The following is a 17,844-nucleotide window of genomic DNA, read 5'->3' on the forward strand; positions in this document are numbered from 1 at the left end:
AAGGTTATTTTGTATTATTTCCATTTTCAAAATGCTTATTTTATTTAGGTTCATGGATTTAATTGCTATAGTAGGATTTTTTTTTAATAACAAATTATACCAAGTGAGCAGACGTAAGTTAGTTTTCATTCAACACTTCTTTAAGCACACAGGTGCTTCTCTACACAAGAGCTAATAAATCATGCTGAAAAACAGCAATGTGAGCCACTATTTTTGTGTTGTCACAGAAAGGGCTGAATTTTAAGATGCCATGGTCTACCAGCTACTTATTGTCACCTCTCAGCTGGATGTTATCACCTCACATAACGTCCAGGTGGTTTCAGTATAATGCTCTCCAGTTTCATGTAAAGCCTCTGAACAGACTTTAAGAGGATCAACCTGCCATTTGTTACTTGAAACAAAGGCCATAGGAACTTGCTTTGTAGAGAAGATATTCTGAAACATGAGAGAGAGAAAATAAAAGCACTGCAGTACTTGGGAACAAAACCAAAAAAATCTTCCGTATCTTTATAATTTTTTGTTTCTTGCAAAAGCAAGTAAAGTAGACACTAAATCTGGTCCAGAGACTCGCTACTGAGAAAGAAAGTGATTTTTACCTCCTTAAAATTTTTATATAAGTAAACTTATGTATGATTTATATAAACTTTGCTGTACATGTTTGCTTTTATACTATAGAAAGTGAAAAAAAATATATATATAGTATAATACAAGTGCTCAAGAAAAATATTTTGTCACTTGTAGGTGGAAAATTAAAATACTATCTTTCAGACTTGTTATGCTCTTGAAATTCTGTATGACAAGAAGGTTGAATTAATCTAGGAAGGACTAAGAGGGAGGAAAAAATGTTTTGACTCCTTATGGATTTTTCATAGCTATGCTGTGATTTTAGATTCTGCTCCTGTAACTTTGTACTTTTACTAACATTTTAATCAACAGCAGAACGGAACAATTATTTATTTGTGATCGATATCCAGCACAACCCAGAGAATTGATGGCATGACACACAGAGCTCAGGGTCCTCTTGTGCCTTTTATTAGCATTGTGCCTACTAGTTTGTTGCTACTGACACACTAACTGATCTACCAGGTACTGGCTTACTCTTGTTGCTAAAGCCTTATACCTGTTATTTTTTTATTTTTTTTTTTAAGTCAGGCCCTTTCACCTTTTTTAATAAGCCTTTTTTTTATCACATTTTTACATTACTTACAGACACTCTATGTCAACCAGTGAAGTTTTGTTTTAGCACGGTGGAGAGTATGGGAATCCCTCAGGTTTCAGAATGGTGGAGCAGAACTTTCTTCTTTCCTTCCCCTTTCTACCAAAGTCAGAAATCATATATTTAGAAGAGGAGAGGTAGAAAAGCCAAATGAGGAACTGGACGTTCTCCATCCTTGCTTTTCTACAAATTATTAATCTTGGGACATTTAAGCTCAGTGTCTTCTATGGGAAGCCTATTCCCACTTTACGTTCTATTTCTTCTCCATATAAGGCTTCCTCAGGCAGCATCCTGATGTTCGGCTCAGTTGGTTTGATTTCAGTCAAGGTAGCCTTATGTCAGATTTCTAGATTAAGTGAAGGCAGAGTTTGGTACTACAAAGTAATTTTGGTGAAGTACTTCAGACAGATGTCTTTCCACATTTGTATGCTGGAGAATTACAGAATCACAAAATATTCTTAATTGGAAGGGATCCACAACAATCATCAAGTCCAACTCAGCCCTGCACAGGACACCCCCAAGAGTCACACCATGTGCCTGAGAGCATTGTCCAAATGCTTCTTGAACTCTGCAAAGCTTGGTGTTGTGACTACTACTCTTTGGAGCCTGTTCCAGCATCCAACTACCCTCTGCTTGAAGAACCTTTTTCTAATATCCAATCTAAACCTCCCTGGTACAACTTCAGGCCATTCCCTTGGGTTCTGTCTCTGGTCACCACAGAGAAGAGATCAGTGCCTACCTCTCCTCTTACCCTCATGAGGAAGTTGTAGACTTCCTAGTCCAAAGAATCTAATTGTCTTTCTATTGAAATTGTTTTGGCGTGCACTTTGTGCTGATGGCTGGCTAGCTAGCTGGTCTGGCAAATCACAGATTTGATTGAGATTACAGAAAGTAGACCTTTAATTCCATTTGTCCAAATGACTTTGATGTTAGCATTGCATTTATGTTAATTGGGTATCCCTTGATGTTGCCAACTTTGTGTTCCAATGTTTATTTTTACCTTCTATTTAATTCTGAATTATCAGACCTACGTTTTAAAACAGAAGTAGATTTCTACTGGTTGGAGAGACACTAAAAATGTTAAGTGTTAAATAAAGAGAGTGCTAGGACACCTGGCCTAAACTGACCACATGCATATGTTATCCTATGTCATAGGAACCATGGTCACTCCATACCATATGACACCATACTCAGTAATAAAGACCACAAAGAAAGAAGGAAAAAGAGAGTTCATTTGACTTCCTAAGTGATCATTAGGTATTCTGAGACCCCACCTTCTAGGAACTGGCTGGACACATGCGTGTTCATGGGAAGTAGTGAATTAATTCCTGTTGTTTTGCTTACACATGCATCTTTTGCTTTCCTTGTTAAACTTTCATTATTTTGGTTCACAAGTCTTCTCACCTTCCTTACGTTTTCTCCACATTTTGTGGGAGAGGAAAGCGAGAGATGGCAAGGTGAATATTCAGCAAATGGCCAGATTCAACTCATTACCCTAGCTCCAGAAACTCCTTTGCACATGCATATTTTCTCCAGCTACTGTATTCACAGGACCGTGTGACTGGAGGTCCTACTGCAGCTGCTGACACTCAGAACTTGTCCACACATGTGCATCAAATAGAGTCCCTCGGCAAGAAAACAAGTTAGAAATGGAGTTTAATAAGAAGACAGGACAGACTGCATTGATCCCATGAAGACAAGTTTACTGACCTACAAATTATTTCCGTGTGACAAAACATTTCTCCCTCCTCATCCCCCTATTTTCCAATGCTTATTCCTCCCCAGACTGACTGAATCAACCCTTTTTCCTGCCTTTGTCTTCTTCTCTAAACATCACATAAGAAGTCCTGTGCAATCCCAAAATACTCTTCCCCTGTATTCCAGAATGTGACCCATACTTCTAGGCAGTGACCTCCCTCAGTCTGAATGGTCCTCTGTTCCCATGTATTGATGGATTTCACAGTGGACACTGGGCTTGAGTGTCTTCTGAGGCAGCCCTGGGAAGAGCCCAGACAGGCTATCTGTTCCTTTGAGTCTTTAATTTGGATTTCCCACATCTGCCATTGAGCACTTGTGACCCTCTGTAGAAATAGGTTTTTTTGATTGGCTGATGGCTCCTGTGACGGGCCTGGGAGTAGCCTGGCAAAGTATTTCTCAGGTCACCACCTATAATTGTCTCTCTCAGTGGGTGTACAGATGAGGTTTTATCACATAGCCTAACACATTCCAATTGCAGCAAATGAATTCAGTCTTTTGGGGTTCATTCCTTGTTATTGTCCCTAGGGCACTCTTTCTATTATAATACAATTAAGGAAGATGAGTTTCAGGGGCCTTTATCAACATCAAAGCCAAAAAAGAACTATTAGATTAAGTAACGCAGACCCTGCCCAAAGCAGCACCTGAGTGAATTGAAAACTACTGCCAATCCTCTTAACTAAATATGATCAATTGGAAAGGGAGTGTTCCACTGTCTCCACTGGAATACATTTCCTCCTGGATTACTGTTCAATTAATTAACCTGCCAGATATTACTTAACCCTTGGGCTGTAAAATCTGTGTTTATTTTATTATTATTTTGCACTGAAGTGGATCATGCACATAGTATAATATATAGCATCTGTACAAGATCATTATGTATGCAGTTACATAATCCAACGTATGCAGTTACATAATCCATGTATTACAGACTCAAGCACATGTACAAATGCAAGCGTTAAAATTTTTAAAATAATATCCCACAGTTTTTCAGGAAGTTCTAGATAATGTTGGCTAGAGATACAGGAAAGAACTTTATCTGAGAGGTTTTGATTTTATTTTTTTTTTACACAATCATGTGAAAGGTAGATTTAGGCTGCACACACAGAAATAGAAATCTCTCCTAGCAATAAGAATAGTGAAGAAGTCAAATAGATCATCTAAACTCAGTGTCTGATCCCCATCACTGGAAGTATTGGGAACAGATTGATAAAAACAACTGTCCAGAACAACACTGGTACAGTTGCTACTGGCTTTGGACAGAAATAAGGCAGTCAACCTGTCAAGACCTATTCCCATCTTTTTTGTCAGAAAATGGTATTTCTATGATCTTCACTGTTGTAACATCATTTCACCAAATAGTGACTATAAGAAGATATTGGAAATTGACACCTTAAATTCTTTAAGAGGAAACAACACTGGTGTTCAGATAGGTCTTGAGATTTATTTTCGCATGAAGTGGCAAATAAGCTAGATGGTCCTACAAGGAATTAATTTGCCTCAAATATCTCAATTCATCAATTGAGTGTTTGTCCCCACATGGAATTCCACAACTGAATTCAAATAATGAGAAAAACTAGATAATACTGTTGTGTAGATACATTTTCCTCTTTTTGTAGGATGTCTCTCCAAAGAACTAAGAGATAACAACTCCTATACCATCCTAATCTGATGATGTTTACACTCAATAATAGTAAGAGAAGAACCAAAATAACCTAAAAGACAATACTTCTACTCCCATGTTTAACTTTTCTGTTAGAACATTCCCTGATGATTAACACAGCTATTCTCAAGTTACAGTTTATAAATTTGTGGAAATGCCTCTGTTTGTTGTTGGGTCACCCTTTAGGTATATATTGTTGACACTGTTGGCAAGTCTGAAGGTGTGGAAGAGGACGTGTAGGTATGTAGTGCTATTTATTAATATGAGTTAAACAGAACTTTCACAAATGTTAAATAGTTACCAAAATATATTGGTGTCTGAAAGTTAATATTAATACTGATGATTTTTATTTTTTCCCAAAAACAGAATTACATTTAGTAGACTAAATACAATTTCACTCAGAGAGGCTTAGTATAACAAGGACTGCAGCTGGGTATGGAGCTGTCATGCTGCTGTTATGCATAGTGTGAAATCACTTCTCCTCTGTTGGTATTTTATCATCCACACACAAGGGAACAATAACAACCCTGGAGAACTTATGTTTCTCTGTGGATGAACTGTTCCTGAAAACCATGCTGACACTGAGTCTTGGTGAAATATACAGATACCCCTTTGTAGGGTCATTTTCTGAGTCCTGAATATAGGGAGACATGTTTGGCAACAAAACATCTTATTTCTACAAAGGAAGGGACTTCAATTAGAGATTCCCCCAAGAATTCCCTGTTGAGAATTTTTTGGCTCACCTCTTGTTCTGAAAGGTGTTCCTGAGGTACTGGGTGTGGAACATAGACGTTCAGTTTAAGGATGGAGATTCTTCTTCAAGGCACAGTTGTGGACTTCTGCTTGTAGTTCAGCAACATTGGGAACCTTCACTGAACTTGGACCTCTGCAAGAAGAGAACAAAAGGCTAAATGAAATGTGTGAGAAACTATACAAAGTAGAAATAGAGATAATATACAGTATACAGTACATAATACATAGTATGTAATGTTTAATGATATGTAAAATAATAATATACATGAAAATGAAGCATACCAGGAGAAAATCGAAATCACATCAATTAACAAGATCATCCTTTTCTTTTCTCTCCTCTGTTCTGTGGTTCCTCGTAGTGTCTGAAAATTAGGACCATAATTTTCCCACATTCCACAGAACATACCAAGTGATTAAGGAAAAAAAAAAAAGCTTTGGGATTTGTGCTTTGTATGCATGGGAAATCCATAAATGAGGTGCTTCAGGCTGTGTTTGATTTTCTGGGCTTGCAAAAAAGTGTTTAGTCACTTGTGTTTGGCCAGTAGGGACTAGATTAATTCTGTGCAAATGCATCATTATATATGCAGGCAAGTGTATGTGTATGGTAGGCCTTTATTCCTCCAGTGATTTTGTCTGACTTGTTTGAAGGCATGTACATCTTTCGTCCTACTTGTCCATCCTGCTTTCAAAAAATGAATGTTTTAAAAAAATACAAACCCCCCAAAACCAGTACATTTAAATCAGCCCATCATTAAAAAAACATGGCTTCTAATTAATTATTAATTATTGAGAGGAAAGACAACATGCAGTAGCCTCAGGCTTGACAAGCTGTCAAGGATGCCTGCCAAGGCTGCCAGGCTCACCAAGCTCCTGGGTCATCACCACATTAAACACAGAAAGTTAAATGACTTTTCCTGGAATCTGGAGGATAGCAATTGGACATAAAAGCTTTTTTTTTTGTTTCAACATTGGTATCCTGCATTGCTTCTTATTTTTGGCAAAAGATAGAAGACAATAGAAAATCTGTTAAACAGAAAACAGCACATAAATGGTGGAACAGCTAGTACATTCCTACGATGGCACATTGAGAAAACAGTTTGTAAAGCCAGTTATCACAAAGGAATAAACTCCTTCCTCATAAACGTTCTGTATAAATGTAAAAGATAAAGTGACTGAAGTCAAACAGGAATAGAAGTCACAGGGTACATGCAGTCACACAGCATGCAGAACTGTCATTACTTCAGTTTACTGTGCAACTTAATTTTATCTGGCTATCTACCATGCAAATAGGCTTTATTAACCACCTGAACAAGGAAGAGGGTTGTATCATGGAAATCTTTAACCTGTTGTAGTTTCATGCAAACTGTCAAAACGGTCTTAAAACATTGTGAATAGCCAGGGAGAGACCTTTCCTTAGAAATCATAACAAAAGCAATCCTTGTGAAGGAAAATATGTGTTCTGTGAATATCTTTGAAAAGAAAAGCCTATCAAAGAAGAAGGAAAAACGATGATACTGCTCATGTTTAAACACCTCTAGTGAAAAGAATTCAGTAAACTTTCTAAAAATGTATTGATCTTAGGGACTTGTCAGTCTAAGCACTGAAAGATTATTGGTAGTAGAAGCAGGCAAATCTATTTGAATTTAAAAAAAAATTGCTTTTTTCAGTTAAACACACACTAAACCAATATTTTAGTGCAATATGTTCTTAAGAAATTAGTAATAAAACATACAGATATTTTGAAACTTTAGAATAACACTTGGAACTCTTGAAAACAAAACAGGCAAAAGTATTTTCTTACAACACTCTTTAGAGGATCCTGGAATTTCTCTGGCAGACATCTCAGTCTTACAAACTCTTTCCTAAATGAAAAAGCAGAAAGTGACATGTTTTTAATCCCTCTACATAGAGTATTTTTTTTTCAAAGAGTTTTAAAACCTGTTTCCAAAGTACAATGTCCATGTAAAATGTTTTGTTGGGAAATTATTCTTACTGATGGATTATTACACAAAAAAATTTCCCTATACAGGGGTCTAACATAAATGAAATCTCTGGTGTTAATTTCAGTGGGATCATACCTTTAATTTCTCAAAATCTGAAAAATAGAAAAAAACCTGGAGTAATGTTGTAGTAGAAGTCAATATTTCCCAACTTCATTGGTCTAGAAATTTCTACCTATACCAAGGATGTATCTGAAAATAGAAAACTAATCAACCAAAACAAAACAAAAAAACCATAACTAAATCTGGCAATAAACATTCCATATGTTTATTCTATGTGCAATGTTATGAAAAAGGTAAAGATGAACCACTCAAACAATCTCAGTAAAACCAATCACATACATCTGTGGTGGTTTGGGCTAGGCCTTCCTTGGTGACTAGTTTGTAACCAAGGAAGGGTCCAGATTTACCCAGTATTCCCTACGATTTTTACGTAAGCTGGGCTATAAGAAGAAAGGAGGAGAGGCCTTCGCTCTCTTTCCTTCCGGCGGCTTGGAGGTGCAGGTTCCCTGCTGTTGAGTCTGCCGTGTTGGGGAGCGAGGCCTGGTTAGGCCTTGTCGACCTTGGGAGACAGAGGTTGCCGGCGATCGTTCCGGAGCGACCCTCGGTTGTCCCAGGAGAGTAGTGAGCTATTTCTTTGCTAACTCTTTTAGTGGATAGATATTGGGCTGCTAATTGGGATATTTATATATATAATATTTTGGTTTTGTTCCTTTTCCCTTCCCCCTTCCCTTTCCCTTATTTTTAATTGTATATCAGTGTAAATATATTTATATATCTCACTTTGGTTGTCTCTCTCTCGTTTCGGGTTTTCTTTCGTTTTTTCTCCCTCTTTTCCCTGAGGTTTGAGGGGGGGGGAGGAACTCTGGTGGTAAGGTTTGGAGACTTGGCAGGGAGCCAGCTTCAAACCATATCAACATCCAAATCTATTTTTAAGTTCATCATACAACAAATGATCAAAGCAATACAAAAGAACATGCTATAAAAACTGTTGAAAAATAACATAAGGTTTATATTCTTCAGGATACTTCAAGAGTAAAGGAAAGGTTTTAATAGGGTCTATGCTAGTATTGAAATACTGAGAGGAAAAAATCAAACCAGCATGGACTATTTTTTTTTGCCATTACAGATGATGTATATGAATAATATGAATTATTATTAGACATGTTTTCTATAGTGTATCACAGCATTTGTACACAGAATAGTCAATAAGATTCAGCAGTGCAACTAATTTTTATCCAAAAAGATTTTGCCATGCACAGTATTGTGTGGTATTCCCCCCGACCCTGTCGTTGCCGAAATATATCACCATGTTTCAGTGCCCTCCTGAAGAACACACACACTTCCATTGTTATCACCCAAGTGTCTGTAAGGTAGTGGATGGTCATTTCAAACTAAATAATGAATTTGAGCGGATTTGTATTTTACCACTAAAGATTTATCATGGGATGCACATGATTTTTCCCAGTCTTTCTTGCTTTCCTGTCTTTCTTGCAACCCCTCTTGGAGCTATTCAGGTTGTGTCTATGAAACATGTACAGGACTATTTTTCTGGCTCTGTGGATGGTTGGCTTGAAAGACACTATGTCCCCACTAATAAACTCTTACATAACTGAACAAAGTGCATGTATTCAAACTACATGCTGGGAATGATCCCACTTCCATGCAAACTCATGAGCTACAGCCAAGAAACTTTTGGCACAGGATAAAATCATGTCAGTAGCTACATTAAAAATTTAACAGTATAAACTGTTTCAGTACCTGGGAATGTTGCCTGGCATTGTTCAATTCTCTAGTATGGTTATAACTTCAGAGTTTTCATAGGATATAATTAGAAAAGGCTAGGTTCTCAAAGGTATTTGTGCATCTAGCTTCCATTTCTTTCAATGAATTTAGGCCCCCAATCTGCCTTTAGGAGGTGGGCCAAATTGCACAGAATAAGTACATACACCTCTGCAAATTGAAGTAGATCCAAGAACAGTTTGGTCCAGCAGCTTCATGGAATTCTGAACAATGACATATGCACAACATCCACTGCCGAAATCAGCTATCAGTTATTCCTCACTCAGTTTGGTTTGCATTTTATACAACCTCCACGTGGGCAAATGAAAATATTACTGTGAAAATATCTTACCTCTCACTCTTGAAAGCTCATGTCAAACAAATTGTGGTAACTTATGTCACTAACTAGAATGCTAGATTTATTTACTGTTTTGAAAATGTTTAAAAGCACAATCCTTCCCTTTCAGCCAATTTTAAGTATATAAAAATGACTGGCTACTGTTTAGATATAAGCATAAATTATATGAGGACAAACTATTTCTACCATGCACTGCCATTTGAGAGCAGCAGTAATGTAGAGGTCTGTACTTGTAACTGCATAATGTGTACCCTGTTTTCTGTACGGCCAATGGTGTACTGAAAATCTCTCTCAACAAATCTCCACACTATCACTCTGTTGTGGCTGGCTGGACCTGCCAGCTGAGATTACTTCTCATGTTCTGTCTTTGTCTCACCTTCTGTCTGTTGTTCCTCTCCCTAGGCATTTCTGGTTTGATTCTTTGTTTTATAAGAAGCTTTAGCACTAACTCTAGCATACTAAGCTACAAAAAAACCCCTGTGTGCAGCATATGCTATGGGTTTGAATAAAACCCACAAAAGCAGCCTCAAATCCACAAAAAGGCATCAATGTATGTCTGAAACTACTTATAAGATGGCAATTAATGTTATGCATGCATAATATTTATTTATTACTGTACTATATAGCATTCATACATATGCACAAATGTATTCTTAGACACATCTATAGCAAGCCACTCCTGGCATTTCTGATGTTGAAGAGACAGTCACTGGATAGATCATATGGACTCCAATGTGTTTCTCCCAGTGGATTTACTTTTACTGAGACACCTTGATGTTGTTGCTGGCATTATTAATGCTGGACAAGTCACATAAACTCTCAGTGTGAAAAGTTTAGCCAAACTGATAATGATTTTATCCCTTGAAAAGTATTTTGAGGTGTGTGGATGAACATTATGATACTTTAAAACAGTTTCTCCCATCTGAAATCTGAGTGAATATTCAGATAAAATACATCTCACCGTGAATGAAAATGTGAGATGCAAATAAAGTTACACCACGTTATTACCAAAGCATATTTATTTTTTATTAATATATTAATATTTCACTGAAAGGCTGATAAACCAAATAAGCCTAAGATGTGTGCAGAAAACATGATCAGTCATCAAATAAACCAAGCATTACTGTGAGAAAAAGAATATTTGAAGGCTTATATCCTGTTACTTTCCAGCTTTTAAAGTTTGTGTTAAAAGTTTTCTGTCACTAAAAGCATTTATTTAGGCCTCTCCTCCAACAGGTGCTTCATTTCATAAAACCAGTAGAAACTTCAGGTCTATACTTGTAATTAAAAGAAGCTTCTGGGAAAAAGTTCCAGTATTGGATCACTGATTAGTCAAATATTAGCTCTCCCAAAGGCTCTGGTTTGCATTGCTCTGACTAGATCTCCCTGCTACATAGATCTGATCTTTATAGGGTTCTTTACTGACACTGTATATATGAGTCAGGGTCAACTGGTTTTGCAGTAAGGGATTGAATTCTAGTTTTTTTGGTTTTTTTGGTTTTTTTTTTAATTTAGCTATATAAATATAAAAGAAAAACATTGTCAGATTTGCTCTAAATTGATAAGCCAATTAAAAACATTACTACAGACAACTTACAGAAAAATACAGTAATATATGCATTCAAATATCTAGACAACCTTCTTGCACCACCCCTAAATTATGCAACCAGGACAAACGCTAATTCTCGAATGAGCAATATCAGTATCAATACTGCTGTCACATGCAAAGCATCATAAGCTCATGGGAGAAATGTTGTCCCTACCAAGCCCCAAAACAAAACAAAAAAGGAAAAAAAAAAAAAAAAGAAGAAAACTTTGAAAGCTTTGAGAGGACATGTAGTAAAAGAAAAATCTTAATTTTTCATGACTTCTTGAGAAAAGTGTCACATTTCTTTTCAAAGACCTTTCCTGAAGATTTTGTTGTTTTCACTTAGTGATTGTCTGGCTAATCCATTTACTCATCTTATGTGCAGAGGGGGAGGACAAATTTCCTATTCTTTAATTTGGCCAATCTAATGAAGGATTCATCTCACTAAGTTTAGAGCATCTAAAAGTCATTAATTTTAGTCTACAGTCATCACACAGTTTCCTTCTAGAGTCAATGAAGAGGAATTGGCATTATCATGAAGCAATAAATCCGCTCTAACATCAGTGTCTAAAATAGTTGAAAGAATCACCCTCTGGAGATGCCTGCTTTTCTATAACATCTGTAAAGACACCTCCAGTAAGTCACTAACAATAGCCATCTAACTTTGAAAAGCTTACATTTAAATCTGACCAATTTCATCTCACCTGATTTTTCTTGTAACAAACCATGATTATTTGAACAGTATTTCCACTGGCGACTAGCATAAAATGCTCTTTGTTTCAGCATCACAAATCATTCAGATTCCCATTCTGCCATTCTGACCTACAAAGAATCATACTTTATTTGTAGTGGTGAATGATACTTGGCATTGAGGAAGGGTGGAAGAGCTTGATGTGAGGTTACTAAGTTCTTGTAGATGAGGCTGAAGCATTTACCTGTCAAAAGTTCTTTTTCACTGTTCAACTGTACTTTAGTGATTGGTAAGTACTTGCATTTCCTGATTGCTTTTGATTCAGATTGCCAGACAGAGGATGATTTTTCCCTTTTTTTTTTTCCTGAAACTGTTGATGGCAGGGTTTTTACAACGTTCTGCATGGCCTTTTTGCCCTTTGTTCAACTTCGGTTTTGTGAGTTCATTTATGGCATCTCCAGATTGCATAGATGATACTATCTGTCCCATCTTAGACAAAGTATCCTAAATTGAGATTTTTTTCCAATGTGCTTCTCTTTGTGACACTCACAAAGTTTCTATAATACTGTTCTAGACACTAGATTTAAACTCTGCCTCTGAGATTTTTGCTAGTAACACAAGCACTTTTTTCCTCTTTACAATGCATAAGAAATTCCTGGCATCCACACATTGTTTTGAGCACTGGAAATGAGAAAGGTAGGGTCTGCTTAGAAAAGTCCTTCCACTTCTCTCATCCTTTTTCCAGGTGTAGCAAGCATATCTATTGCCTTCTCTGATAACTTTTTTCACCAGGCCAGAGATTATTTCTGTATATCTCATTTCACATGGGATCTTTCTTTGATCCGTTAGCTACACCTAATACCTCAGGCAGTTTGCTTCAGCTTTTCAGTCATATACATGGCTTGCAGTTCACACTCAAGTCCTTCATAAATTGCTTCTGACCTTGTTTATCAGCTTTATGGTAAATTGTTCTAAATTAGCTTGTGGTGAGTGCTAAATAGAGTTTTATATATTTACATATTTGATGCTGTGGAGTTCGTATATTATTTAAGCTCTTACTGCGTTGGAAGGTTTCTTTTTTAATGCAGTCATTAGAGGCTGCAGTCCTCTTAAACTCATTCGATCATCTGGAAATTCAGATTCCAACTACTCTGTGGTCAGCCTACTTGTAAAAACATGATGGTTTAATTTTGCTAGAAATGTGGGTCAGTGTCATGGCCCTGAGTCCCTTCCTCTCCAGAGTACAGCTGTTTGGGTTCAGCATCAGACTAGAGAGAGTGTTGCTGGTCACCTTGACAGAAAGCAATAGAAGGCATTTCACTGAGTACTTTCCCAAATATCTCTTCTAGGGAGCCTCAGAAAGGCTCTCATCTCCTACTGTGGGAGATGCCTTCAAGCTGAAGCTTCTGTGCACATTGCCCACCTGAACTCTCACCTCTACCGTGTTGCAGATATTCTTTTGCTCAGCCATCATCCTGATCCCCTACCAGCAGGCCCATGTCCTGGCCTGGCTTTGGTCTGTCCCCATCCCCATGAAGGCTCACAAATCCCAGAACTAGGGCTGCCCTGGTACTCCCCAGATGCCCTGCTCTTATCTGTGGTAGAGGGACAGCCATGACTGCCAGTTGCTTCCCCTGGCAAAGCTCATGGGGGCAAAGCTCTCCCTCAGGGAGCCTGCAGCCTCAACACTGGCAGTCAACTCCCCAAAGTGAGTGCAGACATGTCCTGGCCCATTCCACCTGTTGTTGATAATCAAGAGAATCTGTTTTGTAGCACTGCATGCATCAAAACAGAGTAGACACTCTGTAATAGGATTTGGAGAGAGTCCTCAACATGCAAACAATCCAGAAGTTAAAAATATGAAGATAAGGGAAAAGTGAGGAAAATGAGGAAAAATTATTTGCCATTAGAGGCATCAGAAAAGGGAAGAGGGAAGACTTTTATAAAAAAATTTTAAAAAATCCCTCAGCCTAAATACACTTTCATTTTTTTACTAATTTCAGGATTTTGTAGTTCAATTCACTTTGCTTCAGTGATTCGCTTCATTCTTGATGGTTCACTGAGCTTGGACAATAATAGACTGCACAATGAATGTTCCTCATGTGTTGTACCAATTTCATGTGTGGGGATGATTTTGATGAAATGCACTGCTTATGAAAGGAATCAATAGTCAGTAATAGCCTTAGCTAGGACAGGTACATGGAAGAAAGAGGCTATATAGACTTTTCCAAGTATGTCTGCAGATATATCTTTATTACTTGCAGCAACTTGATTCTTCCAGTCCAAAACATGCTGGAAAGAGTGTTAGGGATCAATTTCTGATTGTTAAACTGCCAAATACAATCTAAACCTTAGAAACCATCCAGTGAACAAACCTGACCCTTGGGATCTTTAAGAGCTTGCTCAACTAGGTGATAGAACCGCACTTTTCACATTCTGTGAAACTACTAATTGAAGTTGCCCTAGTCTATGATGTTTTATTTATTTTTTTCCCCATTATTCTGAATATTTCTAATTCATCATCATGGCTAGGCTTCGTGAACAAAGATTTGGGAAAAGCTTCATCCACATTTGTTACAAGCACGCTGGTGGTTAATAAAACCAATATGAGATAGACATGTCCGATTGCAAAAGGCACAGCAGAAAGACTCCTTAGGTGGTACATTCTGCAAGACAGGGTTCTTTCTGCGTTGTCTTTTCTCTTTGAGAGTGATCCTGCGTGTGTTCTCAAAGGAAGCAGCAGCGTTATAGATGGTATGTCTCCAGGCCTCCCAATTGGAGGCCAGAGTAGACCGGGTATGATGATCAATATGGCCAAGGCTGAGATGTTGTTTCAGGGAGTCCTTGTATCTCCTCTTTGGGGCTCCTCTCTTGCGGCAGCCGGTGGCAAGTTCACCATAAAGTAGGATCTTAGGGAGGCAGTGGTCCTTCATCCTGGAGATGTGCCCTGCCCAACGCAGCTGTATTCTCAGCAACATGGCCTCAATACTTGTGACTGCTGCTCGTTCTAGAACAGATGTATTGGTCACATAATCTGACCAGTGAATGTTTTGGATTGTATGGAGACAGCATTGATGGAAGCGTTCTAGGAGTCGCAGGTGGTGGCAGTAGATGACCCATGATTCAGATCCATATAAGAGAGTAGACAGCACTATGGCTCTGTAAACACTGATCTTGATACTTTTCTTCAGGTGTTTATTTTGCCAAACTCTTTTATGAAGCTTTCCGAAGGCACTGTATGCCTTTGCTAACCCGTTGTCTATCTCTCCATCAATCTTACCATGATGCTACCTAGGTAATTAAACTGTTGGACTGATTTGAGCTCTGATTGGCCAATGGTGATATGGGGATGGAAGCCTATTCAACCTAAGGTGACTGAAGACCCACACTAAGACCTCAAACCATATTTCTAATTAATATGTATGCTATGCTTGTATCTGTTTCTGTGTATTTGTATAAATATGCGTTTACATAACTTTTTGTATGGGAAAATAGTGAAGTAAGGTTGATACTTGGTAGATACACAGTCATACTAAACCATTGCATTCATATGCCTGCCTTTGAACTTGAAAAAGTATTTTGGAACAAATGTTACGTCACAACCAGAAAAGATCTATGTTATGCTATCAGTCCTCTGAGTCTACTACTGTGTCTCTAGTATCAGATTTAATAAGCTAAAAATTGTACTATAATAAAACAGTGGTTTGGATTTGTTTTTTTTTTTAATTTTTAGGTTTTTAAAGCTAAAAAATATTTTTCTTTTTTAATTATTTTTCATCATAGCATAGGTCTTTCATTTCACAAGGAACAGTAATGCAAAATGAGGCACTAATCTGGCATGAAGTTTCTATGTGGAATACTTTCTTGTCTTCTACATGCCAACAAAAGCCATCCCACATCTCCTTCCATGAGGCTACAAAGAATATGAAGAACAGGGTAAAAGTTGCATTGGTTTCTTGTAAACATTTTGGGCAGTGTGACTTTGATATATTATTGCATTATAGCATAGAGGGCTCTGAAATCTGGGGATCTTTTTTACCCTATAGCCACAACAGTTGTTGTTCTGTGGATCCCTTCCAGCTTGGTATATTCTGTGATTCTGTGATTCATGTTTTCTTTTTGTTTGCTTGTTTTTAACTCAGCAAACATGCACCTTTGTTCACAGAGAAGCAACGAAGCTGGTGAAAGGACTAGAGAAGTCTTATGAGGAGCAGCTGAGGCAGTTGAGGTTTTTTAATCTAGACAAGAAGGTAAAGAGGAAGATTCTGGTCCTACATTCCATCACACCTCCTCCCAGTGCTAATCTTGTGATTATCTGATTTGCACAAGTTTCTGCTGCTCATCAGTCATTTCTCAGACCTGTTTGGTTTTCTTACAACAGCAAAAAATGATATAGAAAACTAGTAGATAAGATGTATGCTATTTTGATGAGTCATGTTAAAGGTACTAATTTTTTTTAAAAAACGTAAGATCACAACTGTAGATTTCCTCATATATAGGTTTTTGACAGATATAAACAATCATGACCTGTAGAAATGACAGTTCTGCAAATGAACAATTAGTCCAAAATTGTTTGTTATGTGTGTTGCAAATTTATCTGTATGAAAAGTAAAACATGGGGAGGGTGGTTTAAATGGTGACAGTTTTCTTCATGTGTATTTGCATCAGATTTATTTTCCATAGTTTGCTTAGTACTGGGATCTTGTTCAAATACTTTCATAATCACTCCTGTATTTATAAAATCCTCATTTTGTACTGATTTTACTGGCACGCTACAATGCTAGTAATGTAAAAGGTTCTTCCTTCAATCAGCTGCAAGATTCACATTCTTAGAAATTATTAAAATGTTCTATTAGACACCTGTCTGCTTCTGAAAATAAAATAGTGCTCATGCATATAAATGTAATGCCCAAAGGGAGATGTTTTTGTAGAAGCTCAGATCATACCACTTCTTTCACAATCTCACAATCTGTCATTGCTGCCACCAGTACTTCTGGTTTGAGTCTTTCAGAAATTAAGCTAGTTCTCCCTCTCTTCATCTCTTTCTTTGATTGTCTTTACGTATTTTTGGATTTTTTTTTTTTTGTTTCTCCATTTGTAGGTTTTCAGTTTGTGTTGTTTGTTTGTTTGTTTGTTTGTTTGTTTGGTTTGGTTTTGTTTTATCTAGAGGCAAATAAAACATTTCAATATTCAACAGTATTAAACATCAATACCCCGTTTAGTTTGCAGCTGGTAGACACAGTCTGGGAATCTTTTATTACATTTGTGATGGCGTCTTCAGATTTATACCAAATCATAGAGAGAAAACCCGTTCACTCTGAAGCAAGCTGCAAGTGGTAAAAGACACTGTGCAACATGTCAAGTTAGGGAGCATTATGCATGGTTTAAACAGAGTTTCTGTTTCTAAGTCACTAGTCTGAGGTTCAAAGTTATCTATGGGCAGGCCTTTATTTATGGATATGAGGCAGTTCTGAACTCTAAACTTTGATTTCGTCTTAATCCCAGAGCAAGTCCAGGGCTACATCAGCACCTTCCCTTCACTTCACTGCATATCATGATTTCTGAAGTAAGAAAACAATGACTATGAGGTGAAAGAGAAGTTTTTGTACTTTGCTCAGTTCCTCAATCAGGATGAATAAAAAACATGATACAAGTGCACACACTACTGCCAATTTGTTTGCCTTTAAAATACTAAAATAGGTCTGCAAGAACAATCCTGATGACTGCTTGTAATTGAGAAAAAATATTTACAGAGTAGCTAAGTCAAGACTAGGCACTTCTTGTAGCAAAAATGGCTTTACTTTTCCCTGAAAAAGACAACCAATGAACTCTCACTCCCCACAGGTTTGATGTATCATTCTCTTTCAATCTCAAATAAAACACGTATTGAAAATAAAATGGGGGGTTTTGCATGTTTTTTTCTCCAGAGAACTGTGGAAAGGGGACAAGAAAATGACAAATAAGTTATTTGGTTCATATTCATTTAAAAATGAAGTCTTCCTTTAAATAAACAGTCCTAGAACTGCAGGATCAATATT

The sequence above is a fragment of the Manacus vitellinus genome, unplaced genomic scaffold (genome assembly GCF_001715985.3).
Source record: "Manacus vitellinus isolate BGI_N305 unplaced genomic scaffold, ASM171598v3 scaffold_2_pilon, whole genome shotgun sequence".
Taxonomy (NCBI): Eukaryota; Metazoa; Chordata; class Aves; order Passeriformes; family Pipridae; genus Manacus; species Manacus vitellinus.